Raw genomic sequence first — 20,270 nt, 5'->3', positions numbered from 1 at the left:
AACTGACTGGAAGTGTCCTTTTTTCATACTTCTCACGTTTAGATTCGCAATTTTTAATCCTCTTGGAATCGAGCTAGGAATATTTGAGAGTTGGGGTTTACTTTTTGGGAAGAAGGGTGCAGCGGCGGCGTTGAGAGGTACTGTTAATTTGTCAGTTGGAAGTCAGCATTGACTTTGCTCCGGTTCTGTGTTTATGTGGCGTCGCCGCACTATGCGCAGTGTGCTGGGCCAGTTTTCCAGATTGGTAATAATTTTATCAAATTTCCCGCTGCATTTGATAGAAAATGAATTCTTCCAGTTTCTTCCTTGATTTGCTAGGGTTACTTCCACTTGGTCGACACCCAATTCTTCCAGATGAGTTTTGACATCTTCAGCCATGACTTCCATGTTGCAATTACTTAGCCAGTATTTTGACTCCGGTGCATTTGATAAGATTAGTACATTGCCTTCTTCGTTTGAACCCCATGTCTTTATTCCATCTACCTGCCCTAGTTGATGGCAGCTCACACCAACTGGCCAAATGGACGGGTCCAGCACATGTGAAGAATCGGAGGGAGTTCGAAGAATGAAACACTTATTCGGGCATTCCGGTTCTTGTGATTTAAACGTGGTGCGAATTCCACTTACTATGATATTTTGACTTTTTAGATGTTCTTTGATATCGTCCACTGTACATTTTCTGGAACAGTTCCCAATAAAGTATTCCCTATGGGTTGTATATGTCTTGATCTTGCATGACGACAGTTTCTCAGCAGGCATTGATCCATGATGTTTTAGAAGCGAGGTACTTTTGCTGGCCATTTTGTTGCGCGTATTAGATGTTGCTATCGTTCTTGGGATGTTGTTTATAATTTTTGTAAGACTGTTGCTTGGAAGAATAGGAAAATTTGTTGGGATTCCGTTCCTTGCCACAGGAAACCGTTTTCCCGGTACAGAAAGATGGCTCGGTACATTTGCAAACATAGAGCAACCTTCCGTAGGTAAGCCAGTTGTCTCCTTTATTTCTGATGGTATTACCACACTATTCCTAGTCTGTGTTGCCCACCTTTTTTGTTCACTAATCCCATCTCGGGATGTGTCGATGGTTCGGAGTTGCTCTGTTATATTTTTTAAGCTCTCCGTATACAGGTTTCCTTGCCGCGATGCTGACTCGGACAGCGAGTGTATGGTTTTTTCATGATCTTGGTTTGATTGATTTATTTGTAACAGTTCACGTTTTAATTCTTCTATGCCAAGGCTTAATGCCTCATTGCTTTTTTTAATGTTGTCTTGGAGATTTTCAATGGTTTTTTTTATCAAGTCAATTTCTTTCGCGAGTTTCTGTCCTGCGCGACCATTCTTTTTTACCGATAACACTGTAAGCCTACAGTCATTACAGAGGTAGAGGCGTTTTGCGTCCGCTGATTTTAGTCCAATGCAAGTAAGATGGTAGTATTGAAGGCATATGCCACAGCTTACCATGGTGACCTGACTACTCTGTGCATCCTTGCGTTTATATTTACATCCAGTTTCAAGACAGTACAACGGATCTTGTGAGCTGTCGCTATCGTCGGTGTCTCCCATCTTTTGCACTCAAATATTTGAGAATTGTTGAATTTGTCGTTGAATTGAATGTTTTTATGAACCATGTTAATGTTTTTCTAAATTTGGTTCTGAATTTTTTTAGGCAAATTTCCTTGAATTTTAGACTTTAGAATATTCAAGGCCTATTTTTAACTAGAACTATAAGGTAAGGTTACTTATAATTTTACTAGAAACATTAGAGTAATTCTAGTTAAATTTTAGATTTTTAAAAGTGGATTTACAATTTTGTTGTATTACATTATAAATATTTAGGTTCATTAAAAGTTTAGTGTCAAAATAGTTATAGTTCACTGTAAATATTTAAGTTCAACAAAGGGGTAGTGTCAAAGTAGTTATATTACAATATAAATATATATGTTCAACAAAGGGGTAGTGTCAAAATAGTTACAGTACACAATATATATGTTTCTTTTTGAACAATAAAGGGGTAGTGTCAATATAGTTATAGTACACAACGAATATTATGTTCATTAAAGGGACAACTTACGTTTAGAAACTGTTTTTACACTTAATCAAATTGAAAATACACATAGTACAATCTTCTTGAGCCGGGAAAATGCTACGTAAACTACAATTGTAACAATTTTATCCATAGTACAATTTTTAGTCCACATGAACATGCCAGAAATAACCGATAATTAACCATAAGTAAGATTTTGCAACAAAAAGTATGTCACTAAATGAGAAAGGTTAACGAAGGTCTGTTTCTGAGTACAACATGATTTCCGCCAAAGCGACGTGTTTTCTTGTCAAACACTGTCGTAGAAGTGATAACTGGTAAGGCAACACCAGTTGGAATAAACACCAAGGAGTATAATAAGGTTTTAGAGACACCTGGAACTTTCTTAAATTCTGTTTCCATGTAAATCCCCTTGGGATTAAGCATTGCAGTTATTTGAAGTGTTATATTTATTGTGATTATGTTACTTATTTTTTACGAAACTTCTCCTAACTTATGATCGTTGGATCAAACGCAACAGAGACTGAAGAAGGAAAGATAGCAAAAACCAAGTCTGGGCAATGAAAAATAGAAAATGCTGTGGATAACCCGACCTCAAGCCAAAACAAAAATGTGTGAATATAGAATTGTAACAATGATGACGAGATTGTAACAACAGAATGAGCGGTTCATCGTCACCATGAATATAACGTGGACAATAATAAGAAAGAAATTGAAAAGCTAAGATTACAGGGTTGAGACGGTGACCCTAGAAATTGTAACGTTCGTTCTTCGCACGTGTTACTGATAGCATTCATGGACTGTAAAATACACTAATCTCCATGTGTTTGTAACACTCGATTTATCACCACTGTTTTATCTATGCATATTCCTAAACATTCTACCTGAATATCCATGTTTTGTGACTGATAATTTTACCAAAATATTAATATGACTGTTTAGTGATAGTTAATCAAATTCATATCTTAATAGTTTAATTATCACGAATATCACCTATATGTTAAAATGTGGTTTCTAAATGACGTCCAACTCGGTGATTTCGATTGTTAAGTACAGTTCGAAGAAAAATAAATGTGTTTCTTGTTTAGGGAATTCCATTTCACGTTCCAATCTAATATATCAGCCCTTTAGGGAGTTAGTAGAAGAATATTTCAGTAAAGACAATAGTCCAGGGAATCTAGACATTAACCTTGAATAAATTAGGAGAAAGCTGAATTTTGGCACAATGCTAGTATATGATGACCTCATCAAAATACCAAAAGTCCCCAGTAATCCGAGTGGTGCTTCCCCCGTTTCATCCCCCCTTATGTGAAATTTGTCTTGTCAGGCTCTATTGACATATCTATTCACAAACGTTTCTCAGAATGCTGAAATATGGCTCATTCGTTAGAGAAAGAGCCATACTATATTTAATTATAGTACGCCAAACACCTATCTTTAATCACATTCAAATTAATTAAGTCAAAATAAAAAAACTTAAAAACTTAACCCTAACATTTACAGTTTAACTGAGTTTTCCAAATTAAAAATTTTAATTATACTTTTTTCTTATTATCATCGTTTAGAGCTGGTTGTAAGCTTTAAAATAGTATTATTGTACATTATAATAATAATAATAAATATAAAGTTTAATGTGTAAAATAATGATACATGTGTTGTATTGGCGGGATTTTACACAGTTTGTATTCACAAAATTTGTTTCGTCTTTTACCTATGTTACGTTAGTTTAATTTAATTTAAAACAAAGGATTATTATTTTTTTTTTATAAAAAAAGGAAAAAATTTCCTGGATCTATAATTTCAATTTTTCAACTTTAGTACGCCTTCTTTAAATATATCTAAACAACTAAAATGTTTATTAAAATTTTCAGTCATTCTATTTATCGGTGTATTTTTAATTATATTTTGTTGAAATAGTTTTCTAGACCTAATTCTTTGGTTAGGAACGTAAAAGTTTACTTTACCGAGAAGTTCGCTGCAGTCAATTTTGTTTGTTATTAATTTGTTAAGGAATATTGTGTCCATTTTCATAAGTATGGTTTCCATTGTTTGCAAATTTAGTTGATTTAGAACTGATTTATAGCTGTAGAAGCGTTCTTTGGAGAAATATATGTGGTAGAATTGTACGAATTTCCTTTGAATCCTTTCAATTTTTAATTTCTGCGAGGCACTACTACTATTGTAGATTACTGCTCCAAACAGTAATTTAAATACTTTAGCGAAAATTAGCTGAAAACTTAAATAAGGATTCCCTCTCCCTGAAAGGGGTGTTGCCAGTTGCCACGGTATCTGTCTGTATGGAACTCAAGGAAGAAGACAATTCTTTGGGTCCTTGCCCGTTTCGCCTTCTTTCAAAACCAAAAATTAAGAATTTAATACTATATGATTGAAATCATAATGATTTTTAACTAACTCAAGCAAGTGAATCAAGGTTTAGCATTTAAAGTTCTTTTATCAGTTTATTGAAACAATACGATAAAAGTTTCGTCAATTTACAACAAATCAGAATCTTCTTCTTCAGCAGCAAAACTTATTTCCGGTTTGTTTGTGCATGAAGTACCATTACATTTGCCACACATCGACGTACAAAGTAATCCACTCTTACGACATCCACAGGATGAACGACACCCTTTTTTGCAATTGCATGAAATCAAGTTAAGAAGTTCGTTAGGAGCTAATTGCTTTAGGCAAGTAACTGGCTGCAGAAAGCCGTTTTTTAGCCACATCGTATATATACGATGAGGCTATTAGTTTGTCCCGCGAGCCTGTGGGTGTGGGTGTGGTGGTCGTAGTAGTTTTTCGCGATTTGGAATGTGGTCAGAGTTACCCAAAGAAATAGTTAGTCAGAGCTAACCGAAGAAATGGTTATTTTATTGCTTTGGCAGTATAAAACGTTTCGTTCGACATTGAAGGGAGAGTGAATGTGAGAGAATTGTGGTGAGGTGATATTTTTCGTTCGTGTATTTTAAAAGGATGGGGATTATAATAGTAAGTGCAAGCATACATTTAATTGTACAGGTAAGGTTAAGCTTTGTGAAATGTGGTTTACGTTTGCTCCATATATTTAAAGCTAGAGAGAGAGAGAGAGGAATTTAGTATTGGCTTAATTTAAATGGAAGGTTTAATACTCCCTTTAAAATTCCTGTCACCCGTCAACAATAAGGGTTTCACGCTTTTCATCTCACCCCCCGATTTCAAAATTCAAAGAAATCGAGGGATTTTTAAAAAGCAAAAGGAACTATATACCGACGTTATATTTGGAAAGGTGGTGTTTATTACTAGAAGTTACGTCGTTTCTCCATAAATCGAGAAGAGTTTTAAAAGAAGGTACTAGCTTGGGGCAGCATTCCTTTCCATTCATTCTTGTAAAAGCTTCAAAACGAAGAGACGTTTATTTTTTTGGTGCTAAGATATTGCGGAATATTTTTTTAACTTCTTTTAACAATTATTTAGTAATTTCTTATTATAATTAATAATTTTTTGTTGTTGTTGACGTTCGTTTAAATTGTCGTGTGTGCGCAGTACATTTTTATCGTTTCCTAGTTCGAATTGAGGAGTAAAGGATTGAACAATCACAGTAGGTTAGGTAAGGTATAGAGGGGTTATCCACTCATTAGGGTAGGTGTAGAGGGGCTATTCACTCGTACGATGTGGCTACTATTACGAGCCCTTGGGTCGCCTTGTTAATTCAAAGCCCCATTCGGTTGGATTTAGCTTTCGACCATTCCAATTCTGAACTTGCAGATATGATCAACTTACAAAGATGCGCTAGAAATTACTCTTTTAATAAATATTTAGTTAGAGATCAGATTAGAACGGCCATGGCTGCCGTCTTGGTAGCAAAAGCCACAACTAAACGTTGTTTAAAGTAATGGATTGTAAGCACAGAAATTTATAAATTACCAAAAATTACCGACCGAACGATAATTTTTGTTTTCCCAAAATTTCAATCGGTAAATTACCGTTTTTAAAAATTACGGTAATTTCACATCTCTAGTTTGAACATATGCACTCGCGTTAAACCGTAATTTCGCACAGCACATTGATTAGTTGTTTCCCGAAATATTTGACCTTCAATTCAACTTTTTCAACCCTAAATAGATGTTCGAGTTGCGTTACGAGCTCGTGGGTCTGTAATTGGTGTCTTCACGACAATTTATGTACTCACAACGCCTCAACGTGTAGTCAAACAACCAATATGACGGACGTAAGTCTTATCATTACTATTAAGCCTTTATTTTTATTACTTTTAAGCCTTTATTTATTTGACTTTCTTTCCGTGTTTTATTGGGCGACGACCTGAGTTTTCTATTTTGTCTTCGAATTTATTTTCACTACTATTTTTAAGTAAAGTTTTATTGCTTTTTTTAGAGCGGTTTTTTTTGGGGGTTGAAGGGCTAAGAGTGGGCTAAGCCCCATCTTATATTGCGCCGGACATAAATATTATCTTTTCCGCTTTCTTTTGTCGTTTATGGCTCTTCAGGGCCTTTTTCTTATATTGTCGGAGTTTGGGGAGGTATTTTCTTCAAGCCTGACCTTTTTATACCAACAATGGGTGCTCTATTTACCGCACCACTCTTAAAAATAATACCGTGATTTATATTTCGTACATAATTGTACTTACTCCTGGGAGGATGTTAAGAAATAATCATTTTTTGGGGGTTGCTTTCGAAATTGGTGCATTCAACAAAAACGTTTTCTCTTGTATTGTGGAAACGTCGTCGGCGACTTGTGTCTATATTTCATCAGGGATAGATTTAATTTTAGAAGTAGGAATGGAGAACAGAGTAATCTGGGCGCGTGTCATAGTCCCGGACCCCCTTCCACGGGACGGGGGGAATGAAAGAAGAGGCGGGTCATAGCAACAGAGGTAAATAGGAATTGCGTATTTTTCGCCGTCCCCGTCAGCAACGTTATCAAAACGTAGTTTTAAGTGAGCCAATAATATAATTTAATCTTTTCGTTACGTGTTGGAGGGATGGGCTCTATACCGGGCTATGAGTCGGACTGAAGTAAATACTAACCGTTCTCTATTCCTACTTCTAAAATTAAATCTATCCCTGATTTAATCTAACGTCTTTGTGTTATGCAGGGAAATGTGAAAGGGATTTACAGGAGCTTATATATATTAATTAATTTAATAAAGAGTAGCAAATACCTCTTAATTGATATGCCAGGAATTAAATTTTTAATGTCAACAAAATGTGGAATATTAGTGATGGCTGGTTTCAATATTTCTATATTTAATACCAATACCAAAATGACTCGACCTTACAAAGGTGCGATAGAAATTTGTCTTTAAATTAATCTTTAGTTAGAGGTCAGATTAGCAAGGCCATGGCTGGCCGTCTTGGTAGCAAAAGCTGCAAAAAACTTTTCAAGCAGTCAAGCAATGTTTAAGTATTAAGTGCTCACAATTCAATGTTGTTTAAATTTAACGGACTATATGCACGTGGAAATAGAAATTGGCATATTATCGTTTTAGTTTTCCCAAAATTTTGATGGGTAATCTTTTAACTGTAATTTCACATTACTATTCACACATTATTTGGAAGTTTGGTGACCAGTGAATTGATTTCATTCGGTTACTTCAATTAAATCATAAGTTTATAAGATCTGTTTCATAAGTATTGCACTACCTATACTTCGTAATGCTAGAGACTTACAGCTCGAGCTAGTTCGAGAACGACAAGCGAGAATTGACTACACTCGGTTTTGCGGTCCATCTTCATATATAGTCTGCATTACTAAGCCTTTGACACCAGGCGTCGCTTTACGAGAATCTATGACGTTTCACCGACGTCACTTCATGACAAGCTCCAATTTGTAACCAGTGACAAACTCATGGAACATGTCTTATGAACTCATGATTAAATGTATCGCGACAATTCATTTTTCATCCGTGCACAACACCAAGTATCGAGAATTGTACTGACTACGATTTCCACCATATACAGGGTGTTTCTGATAAGTCTGCCATAAATCAAGGGGCGTGTTCTTTGGGTCAAACTGAGTGGAAAGTGTCAAAGAACATGGGGTGTACAAGAATTTGCAACGAAGATATGGCCCCCCAAACATTGGCCCCTAAAACAAGAAAATATTCGAAAATGTAGACTAAAACAAATTCAGCCTTATCAACTTGTTTAGAAATAATGAGACAATTTCAATAGTTTCCCTCTAACATCGTTATTGAACTTTCACCTGGCAGAAGTTATTAAATGAGTAGAAGTATGCCTACTCTAGTAAAGTAAATTCAAAGTATCATGGTACCTTTCGGTTGGTATTACTTTTATTCTTAACAAGTTAACATGGACGTTACAGGTATTGTTCAAAATGTCCACCAACGGCGTTAAGACAAACATGAACCCGTCTTTCGAAAGATTCTTGGACATGTTGGAAGATTCCTGGCATGTTCCTGATTGTTTGACAACCTTCAATAATTCGTCTTCGCAAGTCTTCCTCATCACGGACTTCATTCTTGTACACGATGTCTTTGAGATGACCCCAAAGATAGAAATCGCATGGATTTAAATCCGGAGATCTGGCTGGCCACGCAACTGGTCCTCCACGCCCAATCCACCTCAAATTAAACGTAGCATTAAGATGTTCTCTAACTGCACGGCTGAAATGTGGGGGTGCCCCGTCGTGCATAAACCACATGTCACGAAGTAATGCTAACGGTATGTCCTCGAGTAGTTCAGGTAAAGTGTCTCTTAAGAACGTGAGATATGCTTCACCATTTAGTCTGGGTGGAAGAAAATGCGGACCTAGTAAATGATTACCGACAATGCCGCACCATACGTTTAAAGAAAATTGCTGTTGGTGACTTCTAACACTAGTTGCGTGTGGGTTTAATTGGCGCCATTCGTGGTGGTTGTGATAGTTCAGAATTCCATCCCGGGAAAAATGTGCCTCGTCGGTTACTAAAAGGACCCGTGGAAATTGATTGTCCTCTACTCTGGCCAAAAACCACTCGCAAAAGTCGATGCGTCTTGGATAATCTGCCGGGTTAAGAGCTTGCACCTTTTGAATATGATACGGGTGAAACTGATGTCCGCGGAGAATTCGCCAGACCAAAACGTGATTAACATGTAATTGTCGTCCAACTTGTCTGGTACTTGTCGAGGGGTCCTCATCGAACATGGCAAGGACGTCTTCCTCGATTTCCTCCATGTCTTCTGGAATGTCTCGCTCTCGAACGTTGTTGGGTTGTACTTGTCCGATGTCCCTCAAGCGCCTGTCAACAGCCTCGAACGTACGACGATTTGGTATGCGTCGTTGCGGAAATTGTTCCTGGGATCGCCGCTGTGCTTCCACTGAATTGCCCTGCGCCAGTCCATACATGAGATGCATGTCTGCATATTCTGCATTGGTATACGCCATACTGTACTACCACACGTTCGTTCGAAGTGATACTGTGACGTTATCAACAACATCGCGTTACTTTATAGCAAACCACCGTTTAGTTTTTACGTTTGCGTCATGACTGTCAGCATTGTTTTTTATTCACGGACTTCATTCTTGTACACGATGTCAAAAAAATCTTTGAGATGACCCCAAAGACTTTTTAGCAAACCACCGTTTATTGTTTACGTTTGTGAATAAAAAAACAATGCTGACAGTCATGACGCAAACGTAAAAACTAAACGGTGGTTTGCTATAAAGTAACGCGATGTTGTTGATAACGTCACAGTATCACTTCGAACGAACGTGTGGTAGTACAGTATGGCGTATACCAATGCAGAATATGCAGACATGCATCTCATGTATGGACTGGCGCAGGGCAATTCAGTGGAAGCACAGCGGCGATCCCAGGAACAATTTCCGCAACGACGCATACCAAATCGTCGTACGTTCGAGGCTGTTGACAGGCGCTTGAGGGACATCGGACAAGTACAACCCAACAACGTTCGAGAGCGAGACATTCCAGAAGACATGGAGGAAATCGAGGAAGACGTCCTTGCCATGTTCGATGAGGACCCCTCGACAAGTACCAGACAAGTTGGACGACAATTACATGTTAATCACGTTTTGGTCTGGCGAATTCTCCGCGGACATCAGTTTCACCCGTATCATATTCAAAAGGTGCAAGCTCTTAACCCGGCAGATTATCCAAGACGCATCGACTTTTGCGAGTGGTTTTTGGCCAGAGTAGAGGACAATCAATTTCCATGGGTCCTTTTAGTAACCGACGAGGCACATTTTTCCCGGGATGGAATTCTGAACTATCACAACCACCACGAATGGCGCCAATTAAACCCACACGCAACTAGTGTTAGAAGTCACCAACAGCAATTTTCTTTAAACGTATGGTGCGGCATTGTCGGTAATCATTTACTAGGTCCGCATTTTCTTCCACCCAGACTAAATGGTGAAGCATATCTCACGTTCTTAAGAGACACTTTACCTGAACTACTCGAGGACATGCCGTTAGCATTACTTCGTGACATGTGGTTTATGCACGACGGGGCACCCCCACATTTCAGCCGTGCAGTTAGAGAACATCTTAATGCTACGTTTAATTTGAGGTGGATTGGGCGTGGAGGACCAGTTGCGTGGCCAGCCAGATCTCCGGATTTAAATCCATGCGATTTCTATCTTTGGGGTCATCTCAAAGACATCGTGTACAAGAATGAAGTCCGTGATGAGGAAGACTTGCGAAGACGAATTATTGAAGGTTGTCAAACAATCAGGAACATGCCAGGAATCTTCCAACATGTCCAAGAATCTTTCGAAAGACGGGTTCATGTTTGTCTTAACGCCGTTGGTGGACATTTTGAACAATACCTGTAACGTCCATGTTAACTTGTTAAGAATAAAAGTAATACCAACCGAAAGGTACTGTTGTGTACTTAATTATTGTCGATTAGACTTAGCTTAATCTATAATTAACAACTATTATTTCTTAACAAAAAAGGTTGATTTATTCATAAAAGGGTTAAAATGATAATACGATGGTTACAGCTTGAGATCAGGCTAAAAAGTGATTAGAGGGAGCTTTTCTCCTTGCTATCTAGCGTTAATATTGATTTTCTAGAATATTGACTAAGGAGGTGGCGACCTCTATCGGTTAGTGAATTGAGTATTGTTTGAGCGGGTAATTTGAATAGGTGTTGTGTTATGTGTATAACAATACCTCCTTTTTTTTGTTTTAGTTTCGATAGCGAGCAGGTAGTTTCTTTTCCCGGTCAGGTTGTTTTCTGGTTGGTTGTAAGGAGTGCTTGCTTGTTACGTGTTCATCTGTAGGTGCTGTGCTTGAAGCTGGTATACTTGGAGTAATTGAGGGAGGTAGTGTCGGTGTAGGAACAATGTTTGTGGGAATGACGTTGGATTCTGTAGGAACTTGATTTGTAGGAACGAAGGTTGGGTCTTCTGAGATCAAAAAGTCATTCGTCGGTGTGGATACGTTCTGTTCCGAATCATTGAGTGATACTGCTGTCGGTTCAGGTACGGTAGGCAACAGAGGCAAAGTGGTCGTTGTGGGAGGGTTCAATGCCGTCGGTGTGACGAACGGTTTTCGTGGTCTGAGTTGATTTCCGTGACGTCGAAGGATACCAAGTTTAGTTTGGACCTGGTACATGGTGTTGCCAAGTAGTGCAGTGATTGCGCCCTCTAGCCATTTTTCTCCTGTGCCAAAATTTCTAGCGTAGACTAAGTCTGATACTTGGTAGTCCGTGAGATTTGGTGGTTTGCAAAGACGTTTGTCGGGCTTGGAGAAGCTGACTGCTCCTTGTTTTGGGTTGAAAACGTCTAACCTTGTTCTTAGTGTGCGTCCTAGGATTAATTCAGCCGGTGATTTGCCAGTGTGATTGGGTGTTCTTCTGTAATTTAGCAAGATCCTTGCTAATCTGGTTTCTAAATGTCCCGTGGAGAAAGTGTGGAGGCCTTTATTGATGTTGTCAATGGCTTCGTTTGTGCCTCCCGAGATCTTCTTGAGCGTGGTTTTTACCGTGCGTACGGTTCTTTCTGCTTGGCCGTTGCTAGCTGGGTGATGTGGAGCTGTTCGTAGGTGATTTATACCGTTTAGTGTGACGAATTCTTGGAAACTGCCGCTCGTAAAACAGGTACCATTGTCCGTGACTAAGGTAGTCATTATACCGTATCGAGCGATGTTCTGACGTAAAACCCGTATGACAGCTTCTGTAGATGTGCTTGACGTTACTTCTAATTCGATCCATTTAGAAAACGCGTCCACTATTACCAAGATATATTTGTTTTCTATTGGGCCGGCAAAGTCTACGTGGACTCTGGTCCAGGGCTCAGTTGCGGTTGGCCATGCATGATATTGCGATTTGGGCATTGGTGCCGCTTCTTGACAGATAGCGCACGTTTTAGGCCAATGCTTCGATATCTGCGTTGATTCTTGGCCACCTAACTTTTGATCTGGCTGTGGCTTTCATGCCGTTTATACCCTGGTGAGAGCTATGTAGTTCTTCCAAAATAGCTCGTTGACATGCTTGCACTGTTAAAAATAAAGGTATTTTGAAGGTACTATAAAATACCTCCGCGACCTTTTTAGTACCCATGAACGTATTTTATTAGTTGTCTCACAGTGCGGGTATTAAATGATTTCGAAAAAGGTATTTTGGAAATATAAGGTATATAATGAAACCTTTTAGAGTTTCTGCGCTTCTGCTGGTATGTTATCGTACCCTGGAAGTAGAAAAGGACTTAACAGACTCCTTTAGAGGGAGTTTTTAGTTCCGGCGTGCTGATTATAATTAACACTACTAAAGTAAAATACATGATATAATACTTCAAGCCCAAATTCTCTAACACTAACTGTTTACTTCACCAGTAGCACTAGTAATGACAGCGTAGAAGAAATCTCTGTTGGAATATTATTAATAACCATAAAGAATAGGTTCGGTAGGGTAGAATAGGGTAGTGGTTTTCTACCCGAGATTTCAATTTCAATCTCAAGTTTCCTAGCTAGTGGTTTTTCTTAAATATATAATTACATATAATTAACATTAATTATTTTCTTTGACAGCTATGTACACTAGCATACGTTACATCATTTAAAGGCAATACAATTATGATATAAGGCTTACATAGTTAATATAAAGGTTTGAATCCGAGCTTACGCCTTCAGTCGCCATTCAGAAAATATCCATGTATATGTGACCCTGAATTACCTTTACACTATAACAGTATCACACCTTCCTTAACAAGGGGAAACTAAATATAGTATCGGGAAATGTAGAGTGGTTAATCCCTTGCTTACTAAGCGAACTCTCACGACCCCGCAAGCCTATGGCGCAGACACTTAAAGGCGAGATGGAAGGCAAAATTTTACCCTCATCCCGTAAGCCCACAACACAGACACTAAAAGTTGAGATGGAAGGAAAATATTACTCTCGTGTCTTTCAGTCTCATTTGCATCGAAGTGGTGTATTGCTTACCATGTCTGAAAATGATTCAAGCCCGCGGTAATAAAGGAAAGTTTACCAGTTTCAAATGTGGCGCAAATATTTTTGATGGCGCGAAAGTATAATTTAGACCTGTTTGTGGGTTTTATTTGACACCTAATTCGGTAGCACAAAATACCTTTAGAAGTATATTATCGAACCTTTTTGAGTGTTAACAGGTACCCTTTTCGGTAATAAGGAGTACCTTTCACAATTTGAAAGTTTTATTCCGACCTTTGTTGAGGTTTAAATGATACCCATTACGGGATCACAAAATACCTTGTAGTCCTCAAAAGTACCTTCTTCAAGAGGTATTTCATAGTACCCTTACACAACGGTATTTTGTAGTACCTATATAGGTACGTCTGGGGATGCATTGAAAAATACCTTTAAAGGTACTAGACAGTACGGTTATTTTTTACAGTGTAGGATATCGTCTTGGAATGGTGAGACGTTTTTGTGGTCATAGAGTATCATCTCGATATGGCGTTGAAAAATGGCGGAAGAAGAGGATATACCCTGAGGTAACCTCTTGTAACGAAACAATCCCTTGGTTGTGTTAATGACAGTGAACTTTTGCGATTCTTCATCTAACTCCAATTGATTATAGGCTTCCTTTAGATCTATGCGAGAAAAATACTTGCATCCGGCCAATTTGGAGAAAATATCCTCCGCTCTCGGAAGTGGATAAATTTCCGTGTCAAGGTTTGGATTGACCGTAGTTTTAAAATCGCCGCAAATTCTGATAGATTTCTTAACGTCAGTGCCAGGCTTCTGTACTGGTACAATGGGCGAGGCATAGTCCGAATAGGACGTTGGTTCCAAAATGCCCACGTCTACCATGCGTTGTAGTTCTTCTTCTACTTGATCTTTTACTGCGTAAGGAACAGTCCTTGCCTTGCAATATTTTGGGACAACGTTATTCTTCAAATAGAGGTGGACCTTGACCCCTTTAAGTTTGCCTAATCCCGGTGTAAAAAGTTCTTATTTTCCTCCAAAATGCTTTCCAATGATGGAGGGTTAGCAGATGCCGTATCAGTTAGTGTGTTGACTGTGGCGTTAGAGTAGATAGATGGTAGAATGTTTAAACTTGAGTATAGCCATTTCCTACCGCAGAGATTTGGTCCTGGTGTGTCGACTATCAAGACCGCTAAAAGCGCTGTTTTGCCTTGATACGTGACAGTCACTTTGGATTGACCCAAAATTGGTATATCATGACCCGTGTATGCTCGGAGTGAATTGCCTTGGAAAGGTTCTAATGCGGGCTTGGGTGTGAGACAGTTGAACCAATTTTCCGTAATTATAGAATGTCCTGAACCATTGTCCAAGTCGAAAGGAAGGATGGTGTTGTTCACTTTACAGTGAATGACCTCCGCCGGGGGTGTGTTGTCATCGTTGTCTTGAGATTCATGATTTATGCTACCCTGAAGGTTGTAAACAGGAAAATCATACTCTGTGTTGTTCTCGTTCTGTTCCAGGGGTACGTCTTCTTGAGTAACGTCAGTGATATGATGACTGGCAAAAGTCCTGTTATTTGTGTGACCTGTTTCTGTAGATTGTCGTCCATGATCTCGTAAACAAGCGGGTGCGATATGTCCCCTTTTCTGACATTTTCTGCATATATCGCGAATGTGTGGACAATCAGCGGCTTTGTGTCCCGGTTTAGTGCATCTAATACATTGATGCGGATTGGGAATAAATTTCCCTTGATTAAATTTGCCTGTCGGTGCAAAAGTGTTCGGTTTTGCCAACTGCGGAGGTTGGTGGTGATAGTGAGAGTGTGTCTCATTTCTTGTATGCTGTTGGGTCTTAGGTTGATTGTAGAACTTATTTGGCATTGTGGAAAGAGCATTCACCTTCTGGTGTGATTCATTATTATTTCCAAGCTGTGTTTTCGCAACGTAAACGTTCTTTGCCGCGTTTTCAATAGCTTGGATTGATGTAATCGCCTTGTCGAGGGTAATATTTTTGTCTGCTTCACATTCCGCGAACAGTCTCTGTTGCATCGCGTCATTTGCGATTCCACGAATTATTTGTTCCAATAGTCTTTCGTTCAACTGAGATCCTTGCAAATCACAGAATCGGGCCAATTTTCGGAGTTCAGAGACATAAGTTGCGACTGATTCTCCATTTTGGCGTATTCGATTTGTGAATTTAAAACGTTCAACGTATTTCGAAGGAGTAGGGTTGAAATAGGTCGTTAATTTGTCCATTAATACCGTAAAATCGACATCGGTGATTTCCGCGGGTATGACTAGAGACGTAAGAAGTGCCAGTTCCTCCGGTCCCAACACCGTAAATAGGAGAGAAGCCTTTTTCTTATCATCTGTTATATCATTCACGTGAAAATACGCATTAAGGCGTATAGAGTATTGTGACCACGTTTCCGCTTCACTGTTAAAAGAAACTAAACGTCCCATATCCATGGTGATTGGTTGACTTGTTGTTTTCGACTTAAGCCTTTGTAGATCCTTTGTGCGTAGCCTATGGGCTCTCCCCTAACTTACTAGGCTGGTTGGCTAGTTATCTGACAGGTCGCTCTCAAGCGGTGCGGGTGGGTAGCTCCTTAAGTAATTTCCTTCCGGTTACGAGTGGTGTCCCGCAGGGGAGTGTACTTGGTCCCCTGTTATTTGTTCTCTACATTAATGACTTGCCGAATTCGCTATCCTCCCCCCTTGTATTATATGCTGATGACCTTAAAATTTGGAGAGTTATCAACTCCTACGAGGATGTTTCTACCTTGCAGGGGGATCTCAAGAGTCTTGAGTCCTGGTCTCGTTCTAATGGCCTAACCTACAATTGTGATAAGTCTCTGGTCCTCACCTTGCAGCGTCGTCCATCTGATCTTAGTGCTCCCTCCCCCTATTACCTCAATGGCAATAATATAAAGCGGGTTAATGAATGTCGCGACCTAGGCCTGACAGTTAATCACAACCTTTCGTTCCACAATCACATTTTGCGTTCCTGTGGAAGAGCCAATGGGCTGCTGTCAGTGATCAAAGCTAACTTCCCTAAAATCTCTGAGACTCTCTTAACCAGGTTGTTTCAATGTTATGTACGCCCAGTTCTTGAGTTCGGAAGTCAGGTCTGGAACCCTAGCTCTAATCGGGATATTCAATTACTCGAGGACGTGCTTGGACGGGCTAGCCGTATTCCGCTCTCCCTGCGAGATAAACCTCGCCCTACCCGTTTAAATGCCCTTGGGTTGAAACCCCTTGAAACTCGCTGCAAATACCTCGACCTTATTAGCCTTTTCAAGGTTCTCAGTCAGCCTTCCCAGACTTTTTTCACTGTCCGTGCCAACACTATGGGTACCCGGGGACATAGTCGCAGGTTATTTATAAATCACTCGCGTACTAATCTCATGCATGACTCCTTCTTCCGTCGAACAGTTCCGCTCTGGAATGCCCTTCCTGAGGACTTGGTGTCAACTAGCTCGATAAATCATTTTAAGTTGAAACTTCGAGCCTTTCTTAACATTTAATTTAGACCTTTATGTTTCCACTAAATTGTTATAATTGTAAAACGTTATAATCCTACTAATATGTTACCCAGTTATATCTCAGTGAAACTATTAATCCTAGTACTAAAGTTCCTATTGAAAGTGCCTATTGATTATATATATATAAAAAAAAATTATTAATGTATATTTGTTATTCCACCACTACTTATTGTACCTTGATTAATGTTATTATTTGTATTTTGTTATTCTGCCACTATTTTTGTACCTTCCCTTTTGGAGCTGTATGGCTGGCCCCAGCCCTAGCTCGACAATAAACGGAGCAAAATAAAAAAAAAAAAAAAGTAGGTGTCCAACGTGTCCTGAGTGTTAAGGATGGGTCGAAATGCGGTTTCCACGAGTTGAGTTTGTATCTAGCGAAATCATCCCATCTCCGTCGCCATTTGTTGTGTACTTAATTATTGTCGATTAGACTTAGCTTAATCTATAATTAACAACTATTATTTCTTAACAAAAAAGGTTGATTTATTCATAAAAGGGTTAAAATGATAATACGATGGTTACAGCTTGAGATCAGGCTAACAAGTGATTAGAGGGAGCTTTTCTCCTTGCTATCTAGCGTTAATATTGATTTTCTAGAATATTGACTAAGGAGGTGGCGACCTCTATCGGTTAGTGAGTTGAGTATTGTTTGAGCGAGTAATTTGAATAGGTGTTGTGTTATGTGTATAACAGGTACCATGATACTTTGAATTTACTTTACTAGAGTAGGCATACTTCTACTCATTTAATACACTTCTGCCAGGTGAAAGTTCAATAACGATGTTAGAGGGAAACTATTGAAATTGTCTCATATTTCTAAACAAGTTGATAAGGCTGAATTTGTTTTAGTCTACATTTTCGAATATTTTCTTGTTTTAGGGGCCAATGTTTGGGGGGCCATATCTTCGTTGCAAATTCTTGTACACCCCATGTTCTTTGACACATTCCACTCAGTTTGACCCAAAGAACACGCCCCTTGATTTATGGCAGACTTATCAGAAACACCCTGTATAATTAAACTTGATAATTCTATGATAGTTTTGTGAATAAAATGGCTTCTATTGGGGTAAATAATTCCGAAAGTTTAGCGGCGACCAATCGCGTACCGCCCTGCGTTTCTGCTAACAATGAATTGCTGTAATTCACATTAATCTAAAATGTGGTTTTTTTGATGTTTTTTCTCGTTTCTAGCTCTCAAACCAACTTTTAATCAAAAGACGGCAACACTGCCCAAGTTTCAGTTTACGAGAGGAAATTTTGCTACCTCACGGAGTGCCCAAAGAGATTGTTATCGATGTTAAAAATTTGCCAAATCCGTCTGTAAGTTCAAATCAAATATTTCAATCAACAGCATTATTATGTCACTTAAACTAGACGGAAACACTGCCCAAGTTTCAGTTTACGAGAGGAAATTTTGCTACCTCACGGAGTGCCCAAAGAGATTGTTATCGATGTTAAAAATTTGCCAAATCCGTCTGTAAGTTCAAATCAAATATTTCAATCAACAGCATTATTATGTCACTTAAACTAGACACGTACAAGAAAATCTCTCAAAATATTTTTTATCCTATTAAAGGTTTTGATAAAGTTTTCAAATCACCAAAATGTTTTAGTTAATATTTTCAAAGTTGCCGATACTAGGCCTAGGCCTAATAGATCAGTAATGGATTCGGCCATTTTTGTTCTGTATTTAAATGAATTTTTCCGCGAGGCCCGATTGGCTCTCTCATTGTCCAATGTTTCAGCCAACCAAAGAAGGGAACGCGAAAAGTTCACGAACGAGATTTGCGTTCCTCTCGTTGATTAGCTTAGACTTTGTCCAATGAGACTTCTAGTCGAATTTCACGAGAAAATTCGGAAATTACATAATGTCGACAAGTTTGAAAATGAGTGCTGATGTTTTGGGTAGTTTTAATAGCGTTTTTTGAGCCTATTTTACTATTCTAAAACGACTAATATCAATGTGTTTCGAACCACTCGCGCTCCTTTTAAGCCTTGGCTAGATAAGCTAAAAACAATGTTTGTCACTACAGGATGATTTTCAATGCACCATCGAAATTGAAGGCGCCAAGGAAAGGGTTAGCACCCGTATAGAAGACAATAAAATTATTTGTGCCGAAACTGCTGTAAGTTTCCAACCTAAAAATTTTCTCTGAACACCTAGATTACACAGTAAACAATGCCTTTTTTTCGATGTATAGTATACGTACGAGAAAGACGTGGGAGAAGTTAAAGCTATTTTGACTGTTTTGTGGAGACTAGAAACTTTTATCGACAAGACTGACGGTAATTTAATAATTAGTACAAATATCAGATAAGAAGCCGGGCTTATTTTTAAAGGCTATACTAAGCCTCCCAGTGATCCTACTATTCCTGTATAATTCTGTTTTTCGAGATGATCCTATAATTCCTATAATATTCTGTTTTTCGAGATGATCCTATAATTCCTATAATATTCTGTTTTTCGAGATGATCCTATAATTCCTATAATATTCTGTTTTTCGAGATGATCCTATAATTCCTATAATATTCTGTTTTTCGAGATGATCCTATAATTCCTATAATATTCTGTTTTTCGAGATGATCCTATAATTCCTATAATATTCTGTTTTTCGAGATGATCCTATAATTCCTATAATATTCTATTTTTCGAAATGATCCTATAATTCCTCTAATCTGTTTTATCGAAATTATCTTATATTTCCTAAAATAGTTTATTTTATTTCTATTCTTTCGAGATGCGCCTATAATTCCTATAATATTTCATTGTCTGGCCTCTCCCTAGTCCTACGATTATTCATTCTTGCTTCTATAAAAATACATTCAAATGCAAAGTGCGTAGTTGTTAACCTTTTACTAATTATAATTTCAGCAACTTTATACAAGTGTAACTTATTGGGAAGCCACGCTGGTCGGGGTGATTGTTCCCTGTGCCTAACCAGGGATCCGAAATTTCAGTGTGCTTGGTGCGGAGGCTCATGCCAATTTGACGCTTTTTGCGATACTCCAAAAAGAAACAGCTGTCCACCGCCCAGAATTGACTATGTAAGTTTCTGTTCTTTTTTTATTCGTTAGATTTGTTTTCTTTTGCGAATCGGCTGTTTCTAAACTTGTTTTTAATCCTCAACTTGGAGTTGATAGCTCTAGAATAGGATAGCATTTCTAGTTGGCTATAGCCTTTGTATAATAACAAGAAGTGATATCTAGTTTACTAGGGAGAAGGTATAAGATGCCTAAGTATTCGCGAGCCATAGTCCCAGTCCCCACTTTTTAAAGTACAAGGGGGACGTAAAATGAGGCCGGGCTATTTCGC

General features: G+C 38.5%; 1 pseudogene across 1 annotated transcript in view; it reads left to right on the top strand.

Moving 5' to 3' along the window:
• Positions 1-5,275: 5,275 nt before the first annotated feature.
• LOC149679294 (plexin-B-like) overlaps positions 5,276-20,270 on the top strand; it is a 36,294-nt pseudogene continuing 21,299 nt past the window's right edge. Inside the window, exons 1-7 of the transcript XR_016365947.1 lie at positions 5,276-5,630; positions 6,146-6,251; positions 18,149-18,277; positions 18,332-18,434; positions 18,991-19,083; positions 19,159-19,243; positions 19,830-20,002. The product of XR_016365947.1 is annotated as a plexin-B-like (transcript). The remainder of the gene's footprint in view (positions 5,631-6,145; positions 6,252-18,148; positions 18,278-18,331; positions 18,435-18,990; positions 19,084-19,158; positions 19,244-19,829; positions 20,003-20,270) is intronic.

This window comes from Phalangium opilio, unplaced genomic scaffold (assembly GCF_054372755.1).
Source record: "Phalangium opilio isolate 3A_F unplaced genomic scaffold, DU_Popi_V2 ptg000041l_1, whole genome shotgun sequence".
In the NCBI taxonomy this organism is placed as follows: Eukaryota; Metazoa; Arthropoda; class Arachnida; order Opiliones; family Phalangiidae; genus Phalangium; species Phalangium opilio.
This window is presented reverse-complemented; position numbering and strand designations above follow the sequence as displayed.